Genomic DNA, 27,112 nt, shown 5'->3' on the forward strand with positions numbered 1-27,112 from the left:
ACAATCATTCCAGCAACACAATCTGCTTCTTTCCCTCACACGTATCATCCTTTTCCCTTCCTTAGTCCTGCTGGGGTGTCTAACGCCTCCTCGGGCCACGTCCGTCTCCTCTCATGGACGCATCAGTTCTAGAATAGGCTAGAGCATCTCTCCTGGACACATTACCAGCTTAGTTAACATGCAGGTCTCACCCTCTGTGTTCTCTTCAGGCTGCTGAGAGGAGGGATTTCTCCCTGTCACTAGACACCACTCAGGCCATGTTTCAGCCCTCATCCCCTTTTGAGATTTTAAGCCTTCCTCATGTTCCTCCAACCAGGGCATGTATTCGGAGCTAAACATGTACGTAGGGTGGATTGATTGCAGTATATACTTATATATTTTTCAAACAAGATATAGAATGAGACTATACCGCTTATACTGATATTGTTTGATGTTGCGTTACATAACCCATTTCATCTATAAAACTGCCAGTGTTTGCTCCTCTCATCCTCTCTCTATACAACCCTGCCCCCACTCTCTCTCTACATCTACAGAGTCCTCTACACATCATAGTGGCCAAAATGTTTCCATGAATGTAAAGAGTTGTAAACGGTATTATTGAGTTATATTTATACACCTAAAAACTACTTCAGACCATTGTCAATAAAGTGAGTAGACACTAAATAAAAAAACTATTTTGAGAAATATTCACGTCTCTACGTGTTACCTCTGCCGGTCACCAATATGACAAAGTGGAGGTCTGGTGTTAACGTGTTTAGCTAGCCTTCTAACACTTTAATGAGTTCAGCCACATCTGTGAACCCATTCGCTTACAATTTGTAGCTTTTGATACAGTTTTACTCTATGTATTTCCTGCCGCACAACAGCACAGAATGTAACTTATCCATCTCTCTCATTATGTCAGCTATCAACAAATGGAAACGGCCAGTTGTCCAGTCAAGAAGGAACTCAATTGCTATTGAAGCTATTGGAAACTGAACTTGTATTTTCTGTTTCAGATGGTGTTTGGAGTAACATTAACTTTGTGGTAAAAAAATTGTCAACTTAGGCACCAGCAACAGGTGTAAATAGCAAAAGGCTAGCTTGTGAAGCTAACATGGTTTGTCAGCCAACTTCATGACACATTTGTATTGTTATAAAGAGCAGGTTAACTCCAAACCTTTCTACATGACCGTACTTCTCATAAAGACAGAGGACAATTACCCTACCTGCTAAATTATCTATTATATGATTGTGAAACAAATCTCTGGTTTCATCCAATGCACTCGCAGTGATGTTTATTGTAAGCCATATGGTTTAGTTCTAGCATAATATCTGCAGACAAAAAAAAAGCAATTTGGTGCTTTGTCTACTGCAAATTCTGTCAGTGGTTTGGGTGAATTGGTGCACATTTTTGATGGCAGATTATCATCACACTGGGTTATGAGTTCATAGCTTTTTCACAGTATATTATATCACTTGGTGGAACAGTCGGCCTACAGCCTTGGCATGCTCCTGATACTTCACCAGATAATGTGAAATCAAAATATATATGCACTACTCATGCAGTTTAATCATAACTATATTAATACTAGGGCTGTCAACTGATTTAAAAACAATCATCCAATGAATTACACGATTTGTTATTAATTAATCTAAATAAATGGATTTGCCATTTAGGAAACTATCGATGTGGATTGACAAAGCAAACAAACCTTGGCAGTATGATGTTAACCGCATATTAATAGAAACAACAGATACCTCAATACATTTGATGAAGAGCACATTTTCTTCATTCCTGATTAATCTATCTATTAGTGATGACTCGGACTCGGGTAATGGGGACTCGACTCGTACGCTTCTTTGGTGACTTGGACTTGAACTCGAAACACTAGGGGCTCGGACTTGAACACTAGGGACTCGAGATTCGAATCGGACTTGAGATTCAATGACTCGACTACAACACTGGCCTCATTACAAGAATGCAAAGTAATAAGTTTGATGCATTTTGTTATATACTAAAACATTGCTGCTGCAATAACTTGACAAGTCCTTCTGCCCATTTATGTTTCAGTTCAAATAGCTGGACAGGAAACATACTGAATCCTACAGCATGCAACCTGCCTTCCAGATTACAAATGTCTCAATATTCCAGTGACTACATTTTTTCATTTTTTTTCATAGCTTTAACCTTTCTTTAGGGCGATGACACAACTTGTAACATAAACTGCTAAAGCAAATCACAGGTTCCCACAATAGATATTCTTTTCTGTTTTAATTCTGTCGCTGCCAATAATTCAGTTGATTTCTTTGCCAAAGGCACATCTGAATGCCTTTCCCTGTGTGTAGGTTTTTCACTGTAAAGAAAGGTTTTAGATGCTCTTCCCGCTGATTACTCTATACTTTATTGCGCTCAATCAAACAATACAACAATACACAATCACCTCATGGACCACAGAAAGGTAATGTTCTAGAAGGGTAGTGCTGCTACTGAAGAGATATCAGGGCAAAACCATTGCTCCATCAAAACTAAAACCCCAAACCAATCTAGAATCCCAAACCAAATGCTCCTCTCATTACAAGTTATACATTTGAACAGGGAAAGAGCTATTCAAACAGCATTTCAACAAAATTCCAAGTTAGTGTTCCAAGTTTGATCGCTTGGCAGGATGTTACAGGTGAGATTTTAATCCAGAACTACCTGTAGAATGTTTACAATCTGTAAAGTAAGCATTCCAGACCATAAGAGTTCTATGGCTAAAGGCCCTATCAGATTGACCGTTGTTTGATTGTCAATAGTCGTGTCTGTTCTGATTCCTGTCCTATTACTATATTACAGTTTTGATTGGTCAGAAATGCAGAAATGTTACTAGTATACACTAAACTGACATTGATGATCTTATGTTTTGCTCCTGAACCAGTTTTAACTAGAACCAATGCTGCCTTTCCAAGTTGCTAGCATAATAGTAACAGCATTAACTCTTCCCCTTCTGACCCATAGCAAACAATAGAAGATCTACCACTTTGAAGCCATGCAAACACCTAGAGGGATGTAAATGGCTGAGGTTTATCCTGAGCAAAACACACTCCATCCTATATAGAGAGGGCAAGACTGAGGAATTCAAAACAAATACATTGTGTGGTGACTAAACAAAGCAGAGCAATTACTTTGGTTGGTAAACCATGCCCGGCAACCCCTCTGGCTAGGGACCTGCAACTCCTTGCAAGCATTCCCCTTGCAGGAGAGCATGCAAGAATTCACTGTGAAGGCAGGAATTGTGCAATGAGGCAGTGCGAGCAACCCTGAATAGGAAGGCGGTTGATGCTTATCCCAGCCCTCACCCCAGACTCACCATTGTTTCGGATCGCCATTTCTAAATCAGCAAAACTGGAGAATTCCTGCCCAAACTCGTTAAGACTGTCTGTCTTATTGACTACAATGTAAATACTGAAAGCTATACATGATGTAAACGTCAGCACTAAAAAATCTGTACAGCAATGCTATTTCCACCAGTAAGAGCATTGTCCTTCAAAATAACTCAATTGGTGATATGTTTTGCTGTTTGCTAGCACAACGAACACTGCCAATATTTCCTGTAATGTTCTATTTCATTTGAATAAAGACATACAGTATCAGCATGTGAGATTAGAAATTCGTAAGACTGAAAATGCAATGGTGAAGTACCTGATAAAATAAATGATTTATTATGAATTATGACACATCAACAGGAGAAGGGACACAGTGCAAGATTGGTGTGGGACAGAAACAAAAGGTACCTGCTCAACACAAAAAAGAAGTTACTTAATTAAGACCATAGTTCTACAAGACTGGAATACCCAATAGTTGAGTACAGTTCTACAAGACTGGAAAACCCAATAGTTGAGTGCGGTTCGAGGTTTTTAGGACCCAGTTGAGGGCAGAGGAAGACAACATGGAGCCTGTTGTCGTACTCGTAAGCAACAAAGATACAGATAAACTACAAAAGGTGGTACCATTCAGCTATAGCATGCTTCAATTCAGTCACGAATTAGCTATACAAATAAAACAATTACTGAGCTTAGCAAAAATGTTCCATAGCTCAGGTATGTTCATGCTCATGGTAATGTAGAGACAAAGCCGATTTCCTTGTAGGCAGTTATTCTATCCTGATTGATTTTAGATTAGCTGTTTAATGTATATCAAGTGCGTTGCATGGGCGAGAGAAGACCCAGTGTGGCCCAGTTAGACAAAGCAAAGGGAAGATGGGAAAGCTCAAGGTGGATAGCAATGTCATTCACACAGATAATGAAACAATTATGCTCTCCTCTGTCACTGAGAGTGTTTACTTAAGATAGAGAGAATCGCACAGACATATAATTAAACACTCATAGAGCAAGGAGTCAAGGCAATTCTCTGTGTGTGTGTGTGTGTGTGTGTGTGTGTGTGTGTGAGAGAGAGAGAGAGATAGTGTGAGTGTGAGTGTGAATGTGAGAGTGAGAGTGAGAGTGAGAGTGACTGAGTGACTGAGTGACTGGTTGGGATAAAATCTGCAAGGGGGATGGAAGTAGGTCTATCAAGTCCAAACAGATTAGATAGCTGAATTGGACCTGAAATAGGATTCCACACTCCCTCAGCCTCTCTCTGTGGGTGGGTGTGCATCAGTGGAGCATTGTCTCCAGTGCCACGGCTCCCACACCATATGATACTGCTGTGACAGCCCTAAAAGGGAGGACAAGGTCCCACTATTGCCTGTATTAACACAGGCACATTATGGCAATTTCCATACACCTCATTTTTTGGGAAAACATATTAATTAGAATGCCCCGGAAAAGGCTAATGTTACCGTATGCATTGGTGGAAAGTAACTAAGTCCATTTACTGAGTATTGTGCTTCAGTACAGGGTTGAGCTACTAGTTCCATTGTATACTAGTCTATACTTCCACTCCACTATATTTTTCATGACCACCTTTATGGTACATTATGTCAGTTAATTATAAATGGTAATAATTTAAGACAGAATAATGCATTATAAATATGTGATCATTAGTCTGTGCATCTGTCACATGTCATAATGCTATCCTATGAAGCCTGCATCTGTAAGGACCTATAAAGGCATTATAAGGGCATTCAAAATGTCTTATTAAGTAGCTATAAGTCATTGTAGCACTCATTATATGCACTCATTATATGCATACTATGCATATGTCTTCACATTTATATACACAGACTAATGATCACATAGTCATAATGCATTATTCTGTCTTAAATTATAACCATTTATTATTAACTGACATAATGTATCATAAAGGTGGTTATGAGTCATTGTGAGGACACAACATAGTTATAATGAGTGCTACAATGACTTATAACTACTTTATAGAGGCAGGCTTCGTAGAAAGTGTTACCAAATAATCTAATGTCTCGCCAAAAAGACTAAAGAAAAAGTTCAAAACCTCATTTGTGTATCAGAACCACTACAATAGTAACATTTTGCTTACACATTGATGCTTCAGTATCTATTATATAATTATGTCATATATAACATCATATCAGTCAGAGGGACCAACTCAGTTTTAATACTTGGACTACATTTTGCTGCTAATATTTATGTACTTTTACTTGAGTAGGATTTTTCATGCGGGACCTTTATTTGAAATGGAATATTGGTACATGCTGTTTTGGTATCTTTACTTCAGTAAAGGATCTGAATACTTGCATTCTGCATTCAGTGTTTGAAATGATGATAGAAATCGGATGGGCTTTGCCAGTTGTGTAGTAAAGGTTTTGATTGGGGCTAAACAAGGTGTGGGCAAGTACTCCCAAAAAGTTAGTGAGCTCTGAAGAAAATGCCATAATCTGTTTGGCTCTCTTCCAAAGACACAATCTCCCTGCCGGAGCCCCTCCAGGATGGTTAGAATTATGGATTGCCCGTGTGCCAGACATTAAATGACATTTTGCCTAAGACCTGAAGGGATGCAGGCCTGGGAGAGCCCATACTGTCCTCAACAAATGGGCTCTGATCTGAATAATCCGCTGCACTTCCCAAACAAATGGGTCCAAATCTGTCAAAAACCCTGTGCGTCGCTCTCTTGAGAACGTTGGTTCTTGGTTGCACACTTCGAAGGAGAGCACAGAACAGAAAGGAGTTAATCCACAACCTCAAGTCCTCTCTGGAACACTTCTCAGATGGGGAGGAAGAACAAGTGAGCGAGTGAACAAACATGCACATGAAATGACATGCGCTGATGTCAGTCTTTCTTGCAGAGCAGACAAGTGCGGAGCTAGTCTATTTCTGCTAACTGTTTTGAACCCTCTGTAGGGCACAGAGCAGGTGTCCTATTTCAGTCAGTGTTTATGATAAAGCTCACAAATGAGGCCCATTACTCTCCTGTTTTTCAAACGCTCCCCCCATTGGGAATAGACACAAACCAAAATTACGGTTTGCTTGTGCAATTTGACACTGATATAGCACTTTGCAAATTCCTTCAACTAAAAATGTGCTTAACTCTTATCGGTAGGAACTACATGTTCTTCTCAACCATCGTGCTTTACAAAAACACTGTAATTAAACACTCCCTGAAGTTTCATTTGTTTTCCAACATTCTGTTTTCTCTACCGACCCTTTAATCATCTTACCAATGATAACTAAAATGCTGCCCTTCAAAAAGGACTTGTATGTATGTAACCTTGATAGCTTAATCTTCATTTAATTTATAGTCTGTGATATCCACTAACATATTTATTAAATTAGTCAGGCTACAACATTTATGTGATTCTGATTTTAAAATGATCTGAAGAGGCCAGTATTTATGTTTTCACAATAACGAATGTACCAAGTAATAGTTACAGGCCTATCAGGCCTATCACTTAATACATATTGCTTATGTAAATAGTCGTTTTATTATTTATTTTTGTATTAACATTTCATTTGTATTTTTTACCTTTGCTTCCTTGTAGGTGAAGGCAGTTACATTTGGATGAAGTCTTGGTCTTGTATATTTCCAGTCATTTAGAAAAATGAAGTGTGTTTTTTTATCTCCTGTGTGTTATTTCAAATCTAGCATGGAGTTCAGTGGATAAGATGGAGTTATTTGTCATCATTAATAAGTTAAGGGAAATCAGAGCTGACTGATGGTTGGTGGAGCAGCATATCAATTTTTTATCAGACTGTAAATAAATCATTCACTTACCACTTTCAACAGATATGGCCAAAACCGTTGTGTACAGCATTGCTTTAATCAGCTCTCTGTCCAAAGGAACACTCATGACACTGGTCTATGGTCTCTAATTTTCTGACCTTAGCATGAAATACATGTTTGTCTTCATGCATCATCATGAATAGAAGCTACATATTGTAGCATGCTGGGATGAAAGGCTGACATCTGGCCAGTTTGTTGTTGTTCTCATCAAGATAGTTTCATTGTGTTTCCCTTTTGTGTCTGATGTTAGTGTGTGTGACTGTTTATCACTTTATCTGTGCGTTATCCTATTTAATGCCGTTTAAAGTCTCTTGTGTTTGTTTAATGATATCTATACACCATCATTGTGATCATCATTGAGAAGTCTGCCCTCCCTTCCTGTCCTCCTACTGATGCGAGTGCCTGTGGTTCCAGCTGTGCTCTGTTCAAAATAAAGGGATACGGCCAAAAACGGAAGCAACGCTGTCGACTTACCTACACAAACACACACAATATTTGTTTATGAAGCCTTCCTGACTTCTCTCTAAATATGTGCTGTACTGGGGGTTTTGAACTGATGCAGCACAATTGTAGACTCTGGGGTTTAGATCAAAATGGGTTCCCCATTATTCGTGTAGGGGAGCACTTTGCTGTGTAGACTGTTCCACTGTAACTTTACCATTAAACTAATTATCCTAATAATTAAATTAAGTTCAAACTCTCTCTACACTATGTAACCAACTGTGCTGTTTCTCCTCATCACTCAGTTTATTATACTGAATGTCATAGTGTTGTTGCACTGTCAAAATTACATTTAAATGTCATTTAAGGTGTAACTAAGGGCAATTATTTCGTCTTTATTTGTCTAGATATGAATTACAACTTTGATTGACCACAATTATAACTGAAGCACAGAATGGAATTAATTATTTCTAGAGCTCTAGAGAATTATTTCTGTGCTCGTGCATGAGAATTTAATCGTTTTACTTTTATAACATGAAACCTAAATTCCCACTGCTCCATCACTGCTCATGGATGGGTCAGCCTGAGTTACACATTGCCCTGCTGTCATCACGCCTGTTCTAGGAATCCATTTCATTATACCAATGTGTTGATTCTTCAACTATGCTATATTATGCTCCTGTTCTGTTTATCCCTGATAACAAATGTCCACCCAAGTTGTTGTTCTGTTCGTAATATATCCAGATAGCTTCATATGCTTTGCACATCATATGGACAAGAACATTTATCAGTAAAATATTGCTTTGATGTTGTTGTTTGTTTGCTTGCTTCATTTCTCCCTTAAGAGAATGACATGATAGACAAAGGAGTTACAAAGGGAAGCTCTTATGGATTATTTCTGTTCTCTTTCACTACAAAAGATCAGGGAGCATGTGTAGATCAAACACATGTGACTTTATTTTCAACAGAGAAAAACAAAACAAAAACAAAAACAAAACAAACATTCTTTAATTTGTTTGTGTGCTCCAGTATGGTGTTCCAATATAGATGATTACATACATGCATGTAAGTCATTAAAACCTTCCTTTAGCCTTGGATGCGTACACCCTTAATGCCCCCTCAGAGGCAGCACACAGTCAAAGAATGTCATGCTTTCTAACATTACATTGATTGCATAAATTGCAATTATTCAAATACAAACTGAAATCTTTATATGACTCCTGTTTTGCAAAAAAAAAAAACAGGGTTGTCATTCATAGATATAGCCCTCAATTCCAGTTTTCCAGTAGGAGTGACCAGTAATTCATCCTCATCATTTAGACCATGGAAGGGCAAACTAATCTTGGTAAAAAGGTCACCTTTGGAAAGCCATGTAGTCACCTGGCATATTGTCAATAATTCACTGCCTTATTTATTCAAAACTGTCACAAATTGAACAAACATCCATAGTCCTGCTCACCCATGAGTACAGTATAATATTGTGTGATAACGGAAATGCTAACTAGTATTCGTGACCTGCATTTTTTGTGCTTTCAGCTATTAAAGCGCTTCATCATTCAATACATGTCCAGTATTGACTAGGCTCACAAACTAATCCTAAATGATGACAAATGGAAAAGAGAGCTGGAGTGTTTCAATCTCTTCCTGTGTCCACATGGAGCCATTCTTTATTTTCTCTCTATGTTGGTTAAGGGTCTCTTCTTCATGTGCCTTCTCTATGGTCTCCAGATTAAAGACAGCCCGTGGCATATAGATCTATGTGGGTCATTCAACACCTTACAGCCATCATTCCTGTGATGACAGACTGTGATGGGACAATGTCAATATTTGGATGAGACAGCCATTTTTATGGGCCACAGAATTGGAGGCAAATCACAAAATCTTTGTTGTTTTTGACCTACAGCAGCAATACAGATGGCTGTCCTGGACCTGTGAGGAAAGAGGAATGACAATCTGAATCGTGTTATGGATTTCTTTGGGTGGGACGCATGCATCTGAAGGGAGGCACTGCAATGAAGTTTTCATCATTTTTCTTCCTTCGTACCCACATGGCGATCGATCAGTAAAAAAGTACCTCCATATCAGTAACATAATCCGGGGAAATTTTAATTTTTTCTCAACATATTGCTCCATCACATTTCAACAACCCTTAATTGATTGAGAAAAAACCCACTGAATGCCTTTGAAAAGCTCTCCAGCCCATTACAGGCCATACTCTATCAGTCATTTCTGGTAAACGCTCTGGAATCAGTGACCAGGTGGAGACACACTGCCTGCAGTCGTTCAGTATGGCAGCCGTACTAATAATCACAAATCGCTAGCACCTCTAGTTCAACAAGAGCACCTGCTTTCAGCGGTTTCAGATAATGCACAGTCTGTTTCCCACGGTTCTGCTGTGTTTTGGTAAATACATGTCTGATGCTGTTGCTCCATATGGTTTTGTTTGTCACCACCTGCCCCTCTCCCTAATCTCAAGGGGGAGAAGGCAGATCAGCATTCAGTCAATGCTTGGCAAACACAATATGATGCCACGCAGCATATGTTGCTGACATATAAGCTATTTGTTTTCAGTCACTTGTGTATTGCAGGATAAATATTCCATTCACTCATGAGAATGTAACAGTACGTACAGACTGGCATTCAAATATCAAACTCTAGTCACAAGTGTGATTCTGGGGCAGAGTATCTTGTTTTCAGTTAATTTGTGAAGTAATCTTTTATTCACCTTAGACAACCTTTTATTCATAAAAAAAAAGTTAGGATGCTACACCAAGTATTTGCGCTGAATTTTTATCTTTCTTCCTTTCTCTGTCTCTGTTGTAAGTGAACACAACCAGACTGGATAACACGAATAAATGAGGGCTTATTACAACTTGCAAATTCTGTGCTGCAACATTGCTGACAGGCTGTCAACACCTCGCTTATATATCCCATCCATTTTTGATTCCTCTGCATTATATCCATGCTGTGTGCTGCCCTCCCCGTGCCTTCCCCTTCAAACCCATCTCATTTTTCATTTCCTTTGTATTCCCTGACAAAAGTCATTTAATTTCTATCATGTTATTATCGATGCATTTACTCACACGAGGCTGGGGAGTCGCAGGCAGAGAGTGCAGATTACCAAGCAGGCTCTCCCTGGTGGCATGTTCAGTCAGCTCATTTTAGATTAGTTGTACAGTGTGTTGCAGTCCTACAACCAGGGAAATTGTTGTGAGGGCTTCCAGACAAGCCTCTCCAATTTCAAATCTGCCCCAATTTGACAGGACAAGCTGTCTCTATGGCAAATTGAAAAACACACTTGAAACTTCTGGGAAACTTTAGATTTCCTTGAGTGATTGAAGTCCTATTTCATTGGGGGGGGGGGGGGGGGTCTTTGCTTAGAGGATTTGTTTGTATGTTGATATCTGTTTCCTTCTCACTTAAATACTTTATTATTTATTCTGGAGCAGATCGTCAGCCCTATCAGCACTAATGTTTGTTAAATGACAGTGATAAACAGATGATTTATTCGGCGGTGGTCTACCACAGACAGACGTGGTCAAGCCCATAGACCACTCTGTGTACACAGGGGTGCTTTATTGGCTGCAGGGGATTTACCCCTTCCCTCCTCATCATTTCATTCATCCAGCCCTGGCCTTCATAATGGCTTCAGGTATTAACAAGATTCTCCACCGCAGCTCTTGGGTGATGAATCCATAATGAGTGAGACAGACAACAGCCATGTTTATTCATTCACTAAGCTCCACAATAAGCGTTTGACATAAAGTGTACCTCAAAATGAGGTGGTTGCTGACTGATTGGCAAGCTGACTGCTGATTCCTGGGCCAATCGTACAATATTCTAACGTGACAATACTGCACCTGATGTTGGCCTGTTGATGAGGATTTTAGAATTAGCATAAATCCCCATTCTACCATTATAACATGACCAGTCCATCTAGACCCCACTCTCACTGGATATTCCTGGATATCCACTGATTTGCATTTAGGAATATCAGTGACTTTTATGGACAGCCCTTATAAACTGCAGATGTTCCTCCAGAGATGTTTCTTCTGCTAGGAGAATTCTGCCTTTCAAATGCTTTGTCATATAGCTGTTGTTTTAATTTCACATGTACTAACTGATGGTAAGTACAGAGAGCAACTGAAAGAATACATCTCCAATGACAAAGCTGACATATTCTGCCCTTGGTCACTTCTGAGTTACTGAGACAGACACGGTTCGTGAAGATTATAACTGGGGTTTTGGATGTCTGAATATCTTCCAAATGTATTGTTGTAAGGAACCACTGTCCAGACCAACGGCGGAACTGCGAGTGGGCGAAGGTTTCTGTGTGTTTGTCTTTCTGCGCTTTGCAGAAATACAATATTTTATTTACGGACCCGGTCTTGTTTCACTTAATTAATCAGACTCGACTCAATTTAGGAACTCAGCCTTAGTCCCTGTTCTTTTAATGCTATATTGCTACCCATTAGGTAGGCTGACCTAGGGCCATTTCTTTTGGATGCCTACAATCTGTTATGACGAATACCCCTCTTACTTTCTTCTAGGAATAGTGTCTCTCAGGATATTGCCACGGCCGTTTTCTAGATTTAGGCATATTCCATGGACATAATCTGTTGCTAGTTCTGGAGAACCTGTTCAGGGACTGAGTGCCAGGCTGCTGGGCGATCTCAGTATAACCATTTTGTCCAATGCAGAGGCTGGATGGCAATCCACTGCTGTATAATACAATGCAACAGTTCTGCTGCTGCCGGGTCCAACCCAGGTGATTAGCCAGGTACCTCAAGACGTACCTCACTGCTTTTTTGTTTGAAACTAATCCTAGTCAGACGTTGAGGAAACACTGTTACTACTAATAATACTTCTCTTGTTAATCATTTCTTGAGCGGCCACAGTGCATCAGAGCATCACAATTTATTTATCAGGTGCAAGTTACTAATTCAGTTACACATTCATTTAGTCCTACATCTGGTATAATAATCCACATGGAATTTGGTGCATGGATCACAGTCAAATGGAGGGGTTTGTCACCTCCAGAGGGGGGTTACCTGCAGTCTACAGAGTCCAGAAATTCAGGTAAAGAACATCTTGTGGATTTAAAATACCTTTGTCAATAAACATTGTTCAGATTTTTGCCCCAGTCTAAAGAGCGTTAAAGGCCCTCCATAGAAAATGGTGTTACAGTTCACATTCACCACTGAAGCTTGATCGCACTCTTTGATGTGTCAAGTATTTTAAAATACTGCAGTCAAATTTACAGCATATTTTACACACACTACAACCTATTAACTCTTTGTGACATCAAAGTCACAAACTAAAGTTTCCTTGCTGTTAATTGCAAGTTGGACAATGGCGTTGAACACAACAGATTTTTTTTACCTGATAACTCTGTAATCAACTAAACTGGCCTAAATTGGGATCATGAATAAGTCTACCCATATATTATCTGTAAAGGAGAAATAACTAAAACAAGTCGCTAAGCCAACAGCACAGATTAGAGTCAAAACATCAGAACGTCTTTAAATCAATACACAACATAGGAATAGAAGATAAACTGTTATTGTGCAGAGCTTGTTAAAAAGGGAGTGGGCTAGTTTCTGTAGTAGAATTACAGGTTGACCCCTCTAATTAACCGAGAAAGGTGAAAACTCAATTTAGAGCTGTCTTCAGCTCTACTGCACATAATCAGTCAATTAAAATCAAAGACTGGCAGGATTCAATAGGAGAAAAACAGGAGACAGGTGGCAGGTGGATGCCATCCTGATGGTAACATCCAGAACTAATCAGACGGCATCTCTTGACAGGCATGACTAATAATATGTCACCACGTGGCCTTAACCTGGCAGCCAGAACTAATCACTGAAGATCCATCTCCACAAAAGCTTGACTGAGAAACTTTTCTTTTCTTAAATTTAGACTAAATAGTTGTTTGTGCTGCATAGTAACATGTCATTTTTTTTTTTTTTTGTCTCAGTGTGCCACAAAGGTAAAATTCTCAGCAGATAAACTCAGCATTGAAACTAGCCCTTCAGTAATGACAATACCTATACCAAGGAGAACCCAATTACACAGTAACAACTTAGTAATAATTCGTTTTAAATCTTTCTCCCAGTACTTTCTATTATTTTAGATATGATGAGATTTGTTTGTCCTTGTGTTTGTGTGTGTGTGTGTGTGTGTGAGAGTGTGTGTGTGTGTGTGTGTGTGTGTGTTTGTCTTTCTATTTAAATGCATTTCACGTACCAAAACAGCTTACCCTTACTCTATTTCTGCCCCTGCATCACTATCTCTTCACTTGGTCACGTTTCTCGCGATTGGCTTCTTCAGAACTAGTTTAACAAAAGCAAGATTTAACACTGGCCCTGAAATCCCATCAAAGGATTGAAGTGAAACCCATGTCAAGTCAGTCACATATTCTTATATAGGACATTTGAAAACAACAGGAGTTGTACCAAAGTGCTTTCCAGTTGAGGTGAATCAATTTACAATAAAAATGTACAAGAATAAAGATAATAAAAAACAAAGAAGAGATTACATAGAGTAATAACACATAGGACATATAAAAGCAATAAAAGTGAAAGAATAAAAGACCACAATAATATAAAACCAAAATAAAAACAACAAAAAAAGAGAGACAAATGAGTAAAAGCTAAAACTAATATATATATATATTATATTATATTTCCATATATTTATGGAAATAAAGCCTGGAACTAGTCCAAAAACAAACATTAAAATCTTAAAATCAACCCTGAACCTTACCTGGAGCCAATGTAGTTCTGTTGAAACCACATGTGGTCAAACTTCTTGGTCTTGGTTAAAAGTCCAGCTGCCACATTTTGGACCACTTGTAAATTTTCAACTCATGCAGACGGAGTCTAGTTTGCCTGAACCCGGAGAACCCCGTCTCCGGATAGCCCTATCGTGCAGACGAACGCACTGTATCCGCACACTGTATCCGCACTCCCTCGAATCGGGGGTCCAAAGTGAGTAAACTTGAAATCCGGTTGCGGTTGGTGTTCGTCTGCACGCTATCCGCATACCTAATCGGATTGCCCCACGTGATCGCATCATTAGACCAGCCAGAACAAGGGACACAACCGGCATTATTTAATAACTGAATAGTTTGCCATGGCGCAGTGAGTGTGGCAGCCAGTTATAACAGCTCTCCAGTTTAAAAAAAAAAAAATCTTCCTATTACCTTGCTGCTTTTCCACGTGAATTTCCCTAACGGGATTAATACAAATGTATCTATCTATCTGTTGTTAGGAAAGGGATGACATTAACAAGCCACACTTTAATCTATCACTGTTTAATCTATTTGCATCAGACTATTTTTCAAAAACCAGTTTTTAAAAAAGTGTCAGCAATAGCCTATATGAGCAAATCTGACGTGAAAAGATTTTTTATTATAGACAAAAGTTTCAAAACGGTCTGTAATAAAGATGAATGTTATGTTAGCTTTAGTCCTGTCAGACAACGATAGCGATAGCTACTAGCTAGCGTTAACGTTACTTCAGAGGTAGCCTACAGTACGTGAAGGACAAAGCCCTCAACAATAGCCTACATTTGTTGTTAGTAATAAAACCATGAAATTGGAAGCAATTGTAAACCATGAAACATCCAGGATCCACAGCACTTGCATTGTGGTCTCTCGTGCTCAAGCTCAGCATCTCCATAAAGCACAGGCATTTAAACAACTCAGACATGTCATGTTGCACATTGCTTTGTTGCACTGTTCTAAACTCTTTATTATCAATAACAAATATAATTATTTTTCGCTTAACCTACAGTCTGCTCTTACTACTGATTTTATAAACCACCATAATGTGTTACTGTGCAGATTAAATGTAGGCTATGCGGCTAAGCTAAACGTTGCTAGTTGGAGCTCAACTACTGTCATATGTTACTTTATTAGCATGCTCCTGTCTTCTTCTCCGTTTCTTCAGTTGTCTGTAGCACATTAAAGCGGCACCAACAGGCGTGGGGGATGTACTACAGCTGAGTCAATCGGATTCGCTGGGTTCATGTGCACGCGATTTAAAAAGTTGATGTGTGAAAAATGAACACGGGTTCAGGCAAACTAGGCTTCGTCTGCATGAGGTCTATGAAGTGATGGTTAGTATAACCCTGAATAGTCCAGTCTGGAATATGTAAAAGCATGTGTAGTGAGATGAATTCACCTATGCTCACGTCACTGCACTCGTTCAGCACACCTGAGTAATTAGTGGCCATTGCTTGGGTGTGGCTATAAAAGCCTGGAAGTGTGCAATATCTGGAGATTGTGAATCGCTACCTCCTGTGCAGAGTGGCTTCCTGTTTATCCCGCGGTAGGTTGTCTTCGCCTCTAAGCCAGTTGCGTGGAATTTATATCACACTGTGGACTAACTTCGTCCTTTATTGTAGCCTGGTCTTGTGATCAGCTCCTCCTTCGCTGACCTCGAGAACGGTTGTTCACTCTAGTTCCAGTGAGGACGCACGTTCCCGCGGCAGCCTGTGTCTCCGAGTAACACACAACCCAGCCTGGTGGAGGGCTGGAGTCATCACACAAGCTGCTGTCTTGTCTTGTTGTTCTTTTGTTTTGGTTTATACGAGTTGTTTTGCGGTCCGTGTTTTATTTCAGTACCTGGTCATAGTCGTGCACAGCACGCGTTTATTCCTGTGTTCTGTTTATATCGTTTGCATGTGTATAGTTCTTTTAGTACTTCAGGTATCCTGTGAGAGGGGAATCTAACTTGCCTGTAGTTTCCCTGTATATGTGTGTTTGCCCTACAGCTGGGGTCGACTGGTGTTTTCATATTTCCTTTATCCCCTTTTGTTTGTATGAGCAGGCATTGTGCTATCCTGGAGGGGGGCTAGTCACCTGGTGGTGGAGTCCCGTCAGTGCATATTCACACGTGATCATTGGTTGCTGTGTGGTTGCTGTGTCACTCTGGTCACTTTTCGTGTGCTGTGCCGTGTTTGCCTTCACAAGGGTGGTGTGAGTCCTGAAGCACACTTCCCAGTTAGCCTGCCGCCCCTCTAAGGTAAGTCTCTGCCTGCTATAGTTTGTTTCCATTTAATTCCCTTCCCTAGCGTGTTTGTCAGCCCTGAACCTCAGGGTGCTGATTGTTTAAGCCCTTTTATTGATTATTAAATAAATGCCTTTTCTACTTTGACTAACCTCTCAGTCTGTCTAGGTCCATCCCTTCCTCTATAAGCATACACCTCAAAATTACATATCTTTATAATACAGTCCCCCCAGGATTTCGCGGGCCTTTTTTGTGATGGTTGCGGCCTAAAATTCCTGATTTCGCGGGAGCTTTTCCAAAAAGTTGCGATGAAAGTTGCTGTGTTTTTTTAGGTGTTTGTTGCGATGAAATTGCGGGAGCAAGTGAAAGTTGCGATTAAAAAAGTTGCGAATTTCCCTCTTTGTAATTATAATTGAGTTATTGGTTGAAAAATAAGTAATTAATAAACAAACATTCATTAAAGAACAAAACCATTGATAAATGGCCCCCTAAATAACTTTACCAACATGCCAAACAAAAGATTACCAGGACTACAAAAATGTAGCAAAATAGGCTGTTCTGCCCTCTGCTTATTTAGGCCAGCAAATGTATGCTTGTATTGTTGTTATAGAAACGAACAGAAGTATAGTATTGGACTTTTACTTTGACATCATTAAAATGTTCGTCTCGTGAGAATGGCAACAGCTGTTAGACAGTTATCTAGAAACATATGCTAGTTACGTATGCTCATGGTAAACCTTGTGTTATGCTTTCCCTCACACCCTCGAAAACAATGACTACGTGTTTTGACTGTTTCATACTGTGATAAACATGTTTAAGTGACCTAAATATTATTTCCATGAACTGTGTTAGTGTTAATTATTAGTAATATAGCGATATGACCGTTATTCATTCATAATTCCGTTAATGGCTAACGTTAGCACTTGTTAGCCAGCTGTGCTGTAATCTGTTATTGCTCTGATTCTTGATGTAACGAGTATAATAGTAACTTGCTGTGTTTAGTATACCTTCTAAGTATTTTCTGTATTACAGTTTCATAAATTTCACCTGACAATCAATAAAGTAGTGTACTCGAGTTTGGCTGTCTGTTTACCTACGTTAACGCACTGGTGGTTTAAAACACGTAGCGGGAACAGTACATAGGCTTTACTTATCCACAACGAAGTGCACCTGTTGGTATTACAAAAGGACCACCAGTAAGACTGAATACTATGTTTTGAATGTTTCAGCCTTCACATATAGCGGAAAAAAACAGCCTGTGTCACTGATCTGTCTGTCTGACGTCCTTCCTGCGTTTCTACCGTTCTCATTCTATGCAGATCAATCTGTTTTGCTATCTTTGTTGATTTATTTTATCCGTATAGGTGTTTATGTTGTTCAATTTCATATATTAATTTAAAGTCGTCCAATTTCAAGTTATCCATTCTTCAACACTAGCTGCTACCTTATCTTCAAACAGAAAGTAATGTTAAATCTCCATGGCAACAGCTCTCAGGGGTTTGGGAAATAATCGGATTCATTGCTTCCTTCATTATTCACAGCAAAATAAATATTTTCATTACATTTCATTGATGTATTACCAGACTCTATGTAAAAAGGGCCACGCACACCTCGCAGAAAATTATAAAAATTGAAGCCAGATCTATTTCTGAATTCTCAGAGGACATGGGCTGCGTTCGGTTTCCACGTCTGGTGTAGCCATTCTCAGAACTCTGCTAGTGTCTGCAGGGCAGAATTTCCGCCCTCGGTGTAGCCGCGGAAGGGAGATTTGCGGGAAAGTTGCGGTGATGTGTTAAAATTGCAACGTCGCGCTGAATTCGCGGGGAATCGTTGAATTCGCGTGAATTGGTGCGATCGCAACATCGCAACTTCCTGGAGGGTCTGATAATAAATACTATCTTGTGGAAGTCACGACTCTTGTGTGGTGTGTGTTTCGAACCTGTTCTCAAGGGCTGATGTGCCTATTAGGACATTAAGTTTAAATATTCTCTGGGTGCAATTCCCAGGGTGGCGTAGTTGGCTACTTAAACAGGGCTGTGGGGTTCCCCCTTATAGCTCCTGTTACACATGGACCACTTTCACACAATCTTTTGGCGATAGGACATTTCTCACATTAGCAATTATTCTCAACTGGTTAAATGAAGCACTAACAATCAAACTTTTTAAATCAAGTCAAAAAACACTCCAAGATTCTTTACCACTGATGTTTGGTATGGCGTGAGTAGACCAAGCACACTACTAATGTCAGGGGAACCAAAGATAATAACCTCTGTTTTATTTTCATTAAGCTTCAGGATGTTATTACCAATCCAGAGTCTTCAAGGCAGTCAAAAAGAGGTTGTAAATTGTCTTGACCAGAATTAAGAAGGAAATATCATTGAGTATCATAGAAAGAGACTAAAGACTTCATGCACAGGATAGTGCATGGTATTGATTAAGACTCTCTCTTTCTCTTTCTCTCTCATTGTGAGCAAAGTTCAATGTCCTCATAAATCCACCATAAAAAAAACTCACCCTTACTATGTTCCCAAACAGTGAAATGATCTGTGGTGCAAAATATGCTATTTCTACACTCACCCTCACTAATTCGCCAAACGTACAGGAGCTTACCTTTGTCTCGTGAAATACACAGAATTAATAGTGAATCATAATGGAGCGAGCCAGCATTAAAAGTATTGGCTGAAGAACAGCTTAGTGGGTATAAAGTGTCCTCATAAGGTTACGATTATAAGGCTGAGCAGAGCAATGAAGCAGAAAACTATGTCAATGGCATTTGTTTATATTATGGATACATAGGCTGGCATACAATATGTTTTATAAGCAGAGAAGAATTTGTGCATAATAGCTTGGTGAGGGTAGCTGTAAGCAGGGGAGTCTGTGCAGGTAGATCAGGTGGAAAGAGCTATCCATTGGGCCTCTGCCTGGAAGGCAGGCGCAGATGGCAGACCAAAATTACATGAATATTTCCGGGCCCAACGGATCCTCCGATTAAGAAATGACACATAACCCACGGGGAAGGGTCATAGAAGATTTAGTAAGACAAGAGGGATTCATCAGCTGTATAAAAAGGGAATGCAAAACTCTGTAAAACGAGTATAGTCTCGAGATTTGCTCAGGTTTATGCTGTTGGTATGATACTATTGGTACAAAATAAACCTTTTTTGCTCTACACTCTGCCTGACTTCTGAAGTTTTTTGAAGATGTTTTCTCAACGCCAAGAGTTTTATCCAGATCTGAAAAGAACAGTTTTTACTTTATCAAAACCTACAAATCAACCTCAACAATATATACAGAGAGGAAAAGGATGAAGGACAGGGAGAAGTTGCATGGCATGGTCTTTTTAAATTTTAGTTATAGCCAGGAAAAGTTCCCTGGTTTGGGTTAAGACAGACTGCGTTTCAATCGCTCCTTAATTTGAAAGCTGAATTTGTGTCAATGCCACTGGTAAATATAGGGCTTTAAATCCCCACACTGACCTCCCCAATGAGAAAGAGGAGCGAAGCAAGTGAGCTAGAGCAGGAGAGCTAGCCTGCCTGGGCGAGACATCTCCAAAAAGCCTGTCTTGGTTTATCTCACACACCGACCACAGCCACAGAAAGGGGTGTACGACCATTTGTAAATCATGACTAGATCCATGTACACAGAAGGCTCAACGGTGGTGTCTATACGATGCACCAAAGAGGCATGTTTTTAGTCTAGACTTAAAGATGGAAAGCTCTAAGTTAACCTGTTGTCCAATTGGTATGTCTTCAAATCAGTCATTTCACAATTTATTGACAGAAATAGAAAACTTATTATATTTACAAACTGGTCTATGACAGAAGACTTCAAAGGCCAAGAGTACATAACAACTATCTGTAAAGTCTTATGTATTATTTGTCTTGAGATGACAAATTTGTGATTGCAGACATAACAGTCTCTAGCTTCTGCAGGACACAGGGCACAGGACGCAGTTAACAAACATAAGCAATTCAAAAGCAGAGCAATAAACACTAAACTAGATGAGGATGTGTATATTTCTGTGTGCATGTGGAAGACATTTTCATTCAGATGCAATGTGTGACACACATAACCCATTTGGAACGGACTCTGACCGACCACTGGCCCCCTTGGGAAGTAGAAAAGATGGGAGGGAAGGTGGAACTGGGTTAGAGCAAGTCTCCTGCTGAATGTAGAGTGCAGCAGATTGTCCCAGATGCGTTGAGTGTTGAGATAAGTGTTTCTGTTTGGGTAAATGGGAGTCCATTCTTTTCTTAGGATAAACCTTTTGGAACGATATTGGGCCTTTGGCACAGTTTCAACACAAAATACTTGTAAACATCAAATACATGAAAACATCATAACATCAAAACCCTCTGCCTCACATGGAGTTATGCATGTCCTGCAATGGACAAAGTTACCATTCCAGTGGTCTATGGTGATCTGACATTATTTATAAAACCATACATACATTTATTCTATAGACATCTAAAGTGTTCATTCAGTAGTAGATAAATACTTTCATAATGAAGTGGTTCCAATTTTGAATATGATCTGGTTTGGTAATGGTAAAATAAAGCAAACATTATGATATCCACCACCACCATGCCCTCAATGGGGTCTGCTAAGGACTGTCTTTCACTTTTACAAAATGACATGCCCTGTCCATCGTTATGCTCCACTAGAATTGTGTTAATGACCTGATCATGTTGTGGCCAGGGTATTCCATTTGTCTGGCCCATGGAAATGTAACTCCTCCAGTTCCACAAGCTTGCTTCTTGTTCTATGAAATCTTTTTTTACCATTTCTTCATATGAGTGCTCCATATGAGTATAACAACATAGCTGTTCACACTTCCTCCTAATACATTATTACTATTCCACACTTGCCTCTGTCTTAGCCTTTCTAGTTGGTAGATGGAAAGAGGGTAGATTGAGCAGAAAAATATTTTTAACTAATCAAAATACACAGAACAGTACACAATTTGTTTGGTGCAAATGCTCACATACACAGATGAGGAAAACGCTCAAGGAAAAGTACACTGTTTATATTGAGATATAGTTTTTTCTTTTTTTAAAAAAGCTACAAAGATTTCCCAAACCGCACTGCAATCAGTGGAGAAGCCTAAGGTCCCCAGACAATGTGTGACTACAATCAACTGATGGAATTCCAGATAGAGAGCTATGCCTGAGAGCACAGAGACATGCCACCCACAATAACGAGTAGAGAGAACCGGAGCAGGCAAAGCAAACAATGAGCGAGACACTCTTTCCCTTAGATTGAGAGCGCTTTTTATTCCAGCGACCTGTGAGAGCTGAAAATGTTAATTCTATTAGGTTTTTTTTTTATTTGTCAGCCAACTTAAGCATACTCTTTGTTTGCAAATCTGAGAGGTTGCTCAAGTGTGAAGAAAACCAATCAAACTAAACTAACAATTGAAAACAAAGGGTATTTCTTCACCCCCACTACAAGAAATGAGATACAATTTCAAAGTCAAATAATGGGAAATAGCCTCAGAAGCGCAAGCTTTGAGCTACAGTTCAAATTATTTCATGCCAGAGGGTGCCTACAGGCTAAATTAAAGTAGGCATAATGCTTCTTGTCCTAATTCTAACTAAAACCAATAGTTCAAGCTATTGAAGTAACTATGTTGGTAACTTACATAGTGCTAACCATCGTTTAGTGACACAGATGTTTCCCAAAACTATAGGTCGACTGAATGCTCACAAACACTGTTGTTAAGTGGTGTAGTTTGAACTGGAGCTCTTGATCTGTGGTTAGAAGCTTAATTCCACATACTTAATGTCTAAGACACCACTGATGTCAATTATTGGTGTTCAAATTAGTCATTATAAATGCATTCCAGGATATTAGGATGGTAATTATGCACACTAAAGCTTTGCTTCAGGCTGAATTTGAACCCCTTACTACCAAGGTGCAACCTCTAGGTGTGAGACGTGTGTATCTGCCTACTGAGCCACAGAGCTGACGTACCTTCATGTTTATTTGTAAGTACAAGAATAGACAACTGTTCAACGTAACTATGTCTTCTGCTACTACTTCTATAAAAAAGTAATTCAATGCAGACAGCAATTTTACGAGGTAAAAGATTAATATGCTGGATGACCTAGATAAAAAAATCGATGTATCTTAAGTCTCTGTGTTGCCCCTCATTAAAATATACAGGTGTGCCAGTTCACGTGCTACACTACGTCATTAACCACGTTAGTTTGAACTAGTGACTGACCTGGTTCAGACGTTGTATGTGAAATGCACCCCAGAGCTGTACGTCTGTGACACTGTCTTCTGTTGGAATGAGAGACATTCACCCCTGGCATTAAATCTTTGGACTGGGACAATGAACTAGATAAATCTCACCCACTACATCCAAGTCCATGGCCTTTGTCTTTAAATACTGCACAGTGAACATGTATCTTCATTCATTACATGTATCTTCATAATTTTTGTCAGTGTTGCCTATTGTTTTCAAACTCCTCTTTTTATGATCTCCTTTGGTTAAAAATGCAATTAGATTTGACACCAAGTGAACGCACCAAATTAATAAATGTTACTTTTAAACTCTGTTTTTTAAAAAAGCTCTGTAGCATTTAAGATGATTTTGTGGAATATTATCAATTTGTTCCACTGTTCCAAAATGCCCTCTGTTTATGTAACCATTTGGTACATGTTAATCAATTAAGGCATAGTGTAAGAGTAGTAGTTCTTTATTCTCTGTTTGTTTTGCTTTTCATTTTAGCTTTATACTCTATGAATATATTGTTGACAGCTTTTTATTTTGCCAAGAAGGCCTGTAGGGAATGTAGTGAAACCAATGCTTTCATGTGAAATGTCCATATACGTCCCTGATTGTGTCTGCCATGGGGGAGTAAATAAGTGCAATGGTGTGTCAGGCTACACGATGGTTTCAGACTAAATTACACAGGATGGGAGGGGAGAAGGTTAATATGGTTGTCACTCTGATAAGAGAAAGCTCCAGTTTCTTGTCTACCACAGTGATACTCCTGTTTGTTTTCAGAGGCGCTGAACAGCATCGTTGTAGAGTGGTGGATGAACATGTAGAACAATCATTTACCACTTGCTGTTTTGTCTACAGTAACGATTTGCAGAAAATCTTGTTTTAACAATGTTTTAAGGGTTTACCTGCAATTCAGTAGTATGTGTAGCATTTATGACGGATACATCAAAGACAGAAAGGGTTGTAAGGCTGACCCAGAAGTGGGAGAATTCCTTTAGTTTCCATCTATTTTGATGGATAAAGGGAAACACAGAGGGTAGTGGGGAGAGAGAGAGAGAGAGGCTTCTGTGCCCGAGTGATCTATCTGGAGGGAAGTATAATTGCTCACCATTGACATTCCATCATTTCTTATCTTCTGGCTGCAAACATAGCTTGGTGCATGGGTTACATGGAATTACTACAAAATGAGATCCAGGAGGTCCTAGTCTGACTTCATAAGAAACACACATGATAAAGGATAAGCATGCTGCATAGCATTTTCTTTTTGTCTTGTAATGCTTAAAACAGATCACAGTTTGAGCTCACAAATGTATAAAATGTAACAAAAGATGTAAAATGACAGGGAATAACACGAGGGGATAGTATCATAGAATAACATAAGAGGAGCAGAAAATAGGATATATTCAGGATTCACATAACAGTGAATTACATTTGCTCTGGGGTAATAGCCTGTGGCATTTCCCATTAAAATGCATTTTTAACATTCATTTAAACACTTTTGTTTCCCAAATTTAAAACTGAAATTATTGGGTGATGCCAAGTGTGACTTTTTGGAAAAGTGAGAATGAATTATGACCATATAATGAATAATAAAAAAGACAGACAAAAATTTGCAATTCTAAAAGTGTTCACTGGTGCTTTGATAACAGGGGGAATTTTGACTTTTTTTACTAGAGGCCTTCACAAGCATTGGCCTCAGACTTCTGTGGACATGGACATGGAAATACATGTCATGAACAGCTACTTATAGAGAGCCGAAACATCTCCAGACTTGAATGTGTCCTGGCGCACCTAAACAGCCCATATTAATATCTACACATGTTTTTGTGGTGGCCTCTGCCTCATTTACTGTTTCATGCTGTGCATTGCTTATGTCTACATGCTACTAAGACATACCACATGTCCAAAGGGGAGAATGTCCTTGAGCTTGTTATCTACAAGAATTCTGCACAGATGAAGTATCTCTGGTAGCACTTCACTGCCCTGCATAATTTGGAAATTATTAAACAGTTTCTTGATTCCAATGAGTGGTAACCATGGTTTTAGTTGGTACTATCATCTTATTCCTGTAATACTACCCACTTATTACCAATCAATAAAGCGCTAACAGAACTCCTTTGTCCTCCTTAATAGACGAGCTATATAGAAACCAGACCAAAATTTAGTTGAATCGTTTTTCTTTAAAATCTTCACATTCAGTAAATGTGTGTTATTCCTCAGCCATTTAAAAAATACGACGCATAGATTTATATGTTTACCTTCAAGTTATGTCCACATTAATTGGATTTGTAGCGTAGCTATGTCAGTTATCGGACAGTGTCAAATATCGGCCATTCTGTTAAACAATAAAAATGCTAAGTTTAATAATGGATTAACATGACAATGCGAACGTTTGTCGATAACACCCTCCGTCCGATAATTACCACCGTTACGATACTAATATTAAGGAAATATTTTATAAATGTATACATTCACTAAATGTAGGATTTTTGTGATGGATTGTGATGACCATAATGTTACAGAGGTAATATTAATGATTCAAGTAATTAATAAAAAACACAAAAAACATAAAAGATGATAACGTGATTAAATACCTCATTGCTATTTTGTCTTTTGTCCATATGGTTTTGTTTTGAATGTAAAAAAAAAAGATCTCAAAAGCATTGTTCAAACTAAATAGAAAATTTCATTACATGAAACAATGCCGTTCATTAGTTATTTGAAATGATAGCCATTATGCCAATGTAACTGTTTTATGTTTCTTAAAAACATAATAAAAGGAAAACCCCTTTGATTAATGTGATGGTGAGCATAAAGGAATCTGGTCTCTCTACAGCAAACGAATCTTGCAAAGCAGACTTCTGACTGTGTTTGGGTCAGCCCACTCAGCCCACTCCAGAGGCTCAGTATTGAGCAGGACATTATTAGCGGTGGCTCAACATTTCTCTCCTTATCGGAGAAGTGAGGGCTCCGCGCTGAGAGATTAGCCACACATCAAATAAACCAGAGCCCTGCCCAAGAGGAGTTCACTTTTCATTAGTGTGAGGTCTAGATTCTAAATTACACACCCACACACAAACACACACGCACTTGCACACATATATCCACACACACACACACACACACACACACACAGATCTGTCCACATATGGATTTAAGCACAGTAAAAATGAAGAGAAAGTCACTGTGTCAGAGCCTAGAAGCAAGCATTGTGAGTCTTCATAACGTCATCTGCTCTAACTTGATGCTGGAACACAATGCTTTGCTCGGTCATACAAAAGAAACATTGAAGTTCAACCAAAAATATGGTATATTTAATGTATTCATGTAGTGACATCTTATACCGCAATCAAAATGGCACAAATTTAAGAGTATGCTGTACAATTTTCACATTCTGAAACCTAAATGGCTGATTTTGTTTGTTCCCCCAGCTTAATGATGAAGGAAAACAGCAATTATTGCACGAGTACTCAGCTAACTGAAGCTTGATGGTCATGTATTTTTTATAATTATAGCCTACATAAGACATTAAGATTTCAAGGATTATTTACAGAAAATAGGTCTGTGATATTTCCTGTGTGGGTGGCCAACCAATAGACAAAAGAAATTGGCTGAGAAATGAGGATCTTTCATTGATTTCATTGTCAGAACCTCAATCTTGAGCGAGTAAAAAAAGAGTTATTCAATCAAACATTTGTTTTGCTACCCGACAGAAGGAGAGAAGCATCAGAAAATCTTCTTTACCCATTTCACTTCTCAGGAGCATGATTGCTTATCAGGCCTTGAGACTGGCACACAATGTTTATATGGATATTTTTAATTAATTGTTGGAACTGTAAAATGTTTAGGGAAAATTCCTGACATCCTGACAGTTGTCCAGGCTTTTAAAAACCTTGTTTGCAAGAGTTTTGGCACAGCTTTACTGTTCACTGCGATTTCACACAAACAAGCCTGACCCCTATTCATCTGCTCAAGAAGGACTGTGGGTGCTGTTTTAAACAAATGTTGCACTGCCATCTGCAAATCACTGAAGTCTACTAAGCTCCTTAGGAAGGCAATTCATGTAGTACTTTTGGTGAAAATGACCCACCCCCCTTTGTAACCTGCCTAACGTACCTGCAGACGTATAATTGTATCAGACAGGCCCATATTTCAAAAGTCAGACAATCAGACAATCACTTGCTTGCTCTTGGGAAAGTGCTGTGCTTGGAAACAATTCTATCAGCCGGCGTGATCCTAACAAAAATATTTTGACCGAGCTGA

This window comes from Clupea harengus, chromosome 6, assembly GCF_900700415.2.
Source record: "Clupea harengus chromosome 6, Ch_v2.0.2, whole genome shotgun sequence".
Lineage (NCBI taxonomy): Eukaryota > Metazoa > Chordata > Actinopteri > Clupeiformes > Clupeidae > Clupea > Clupea harengus.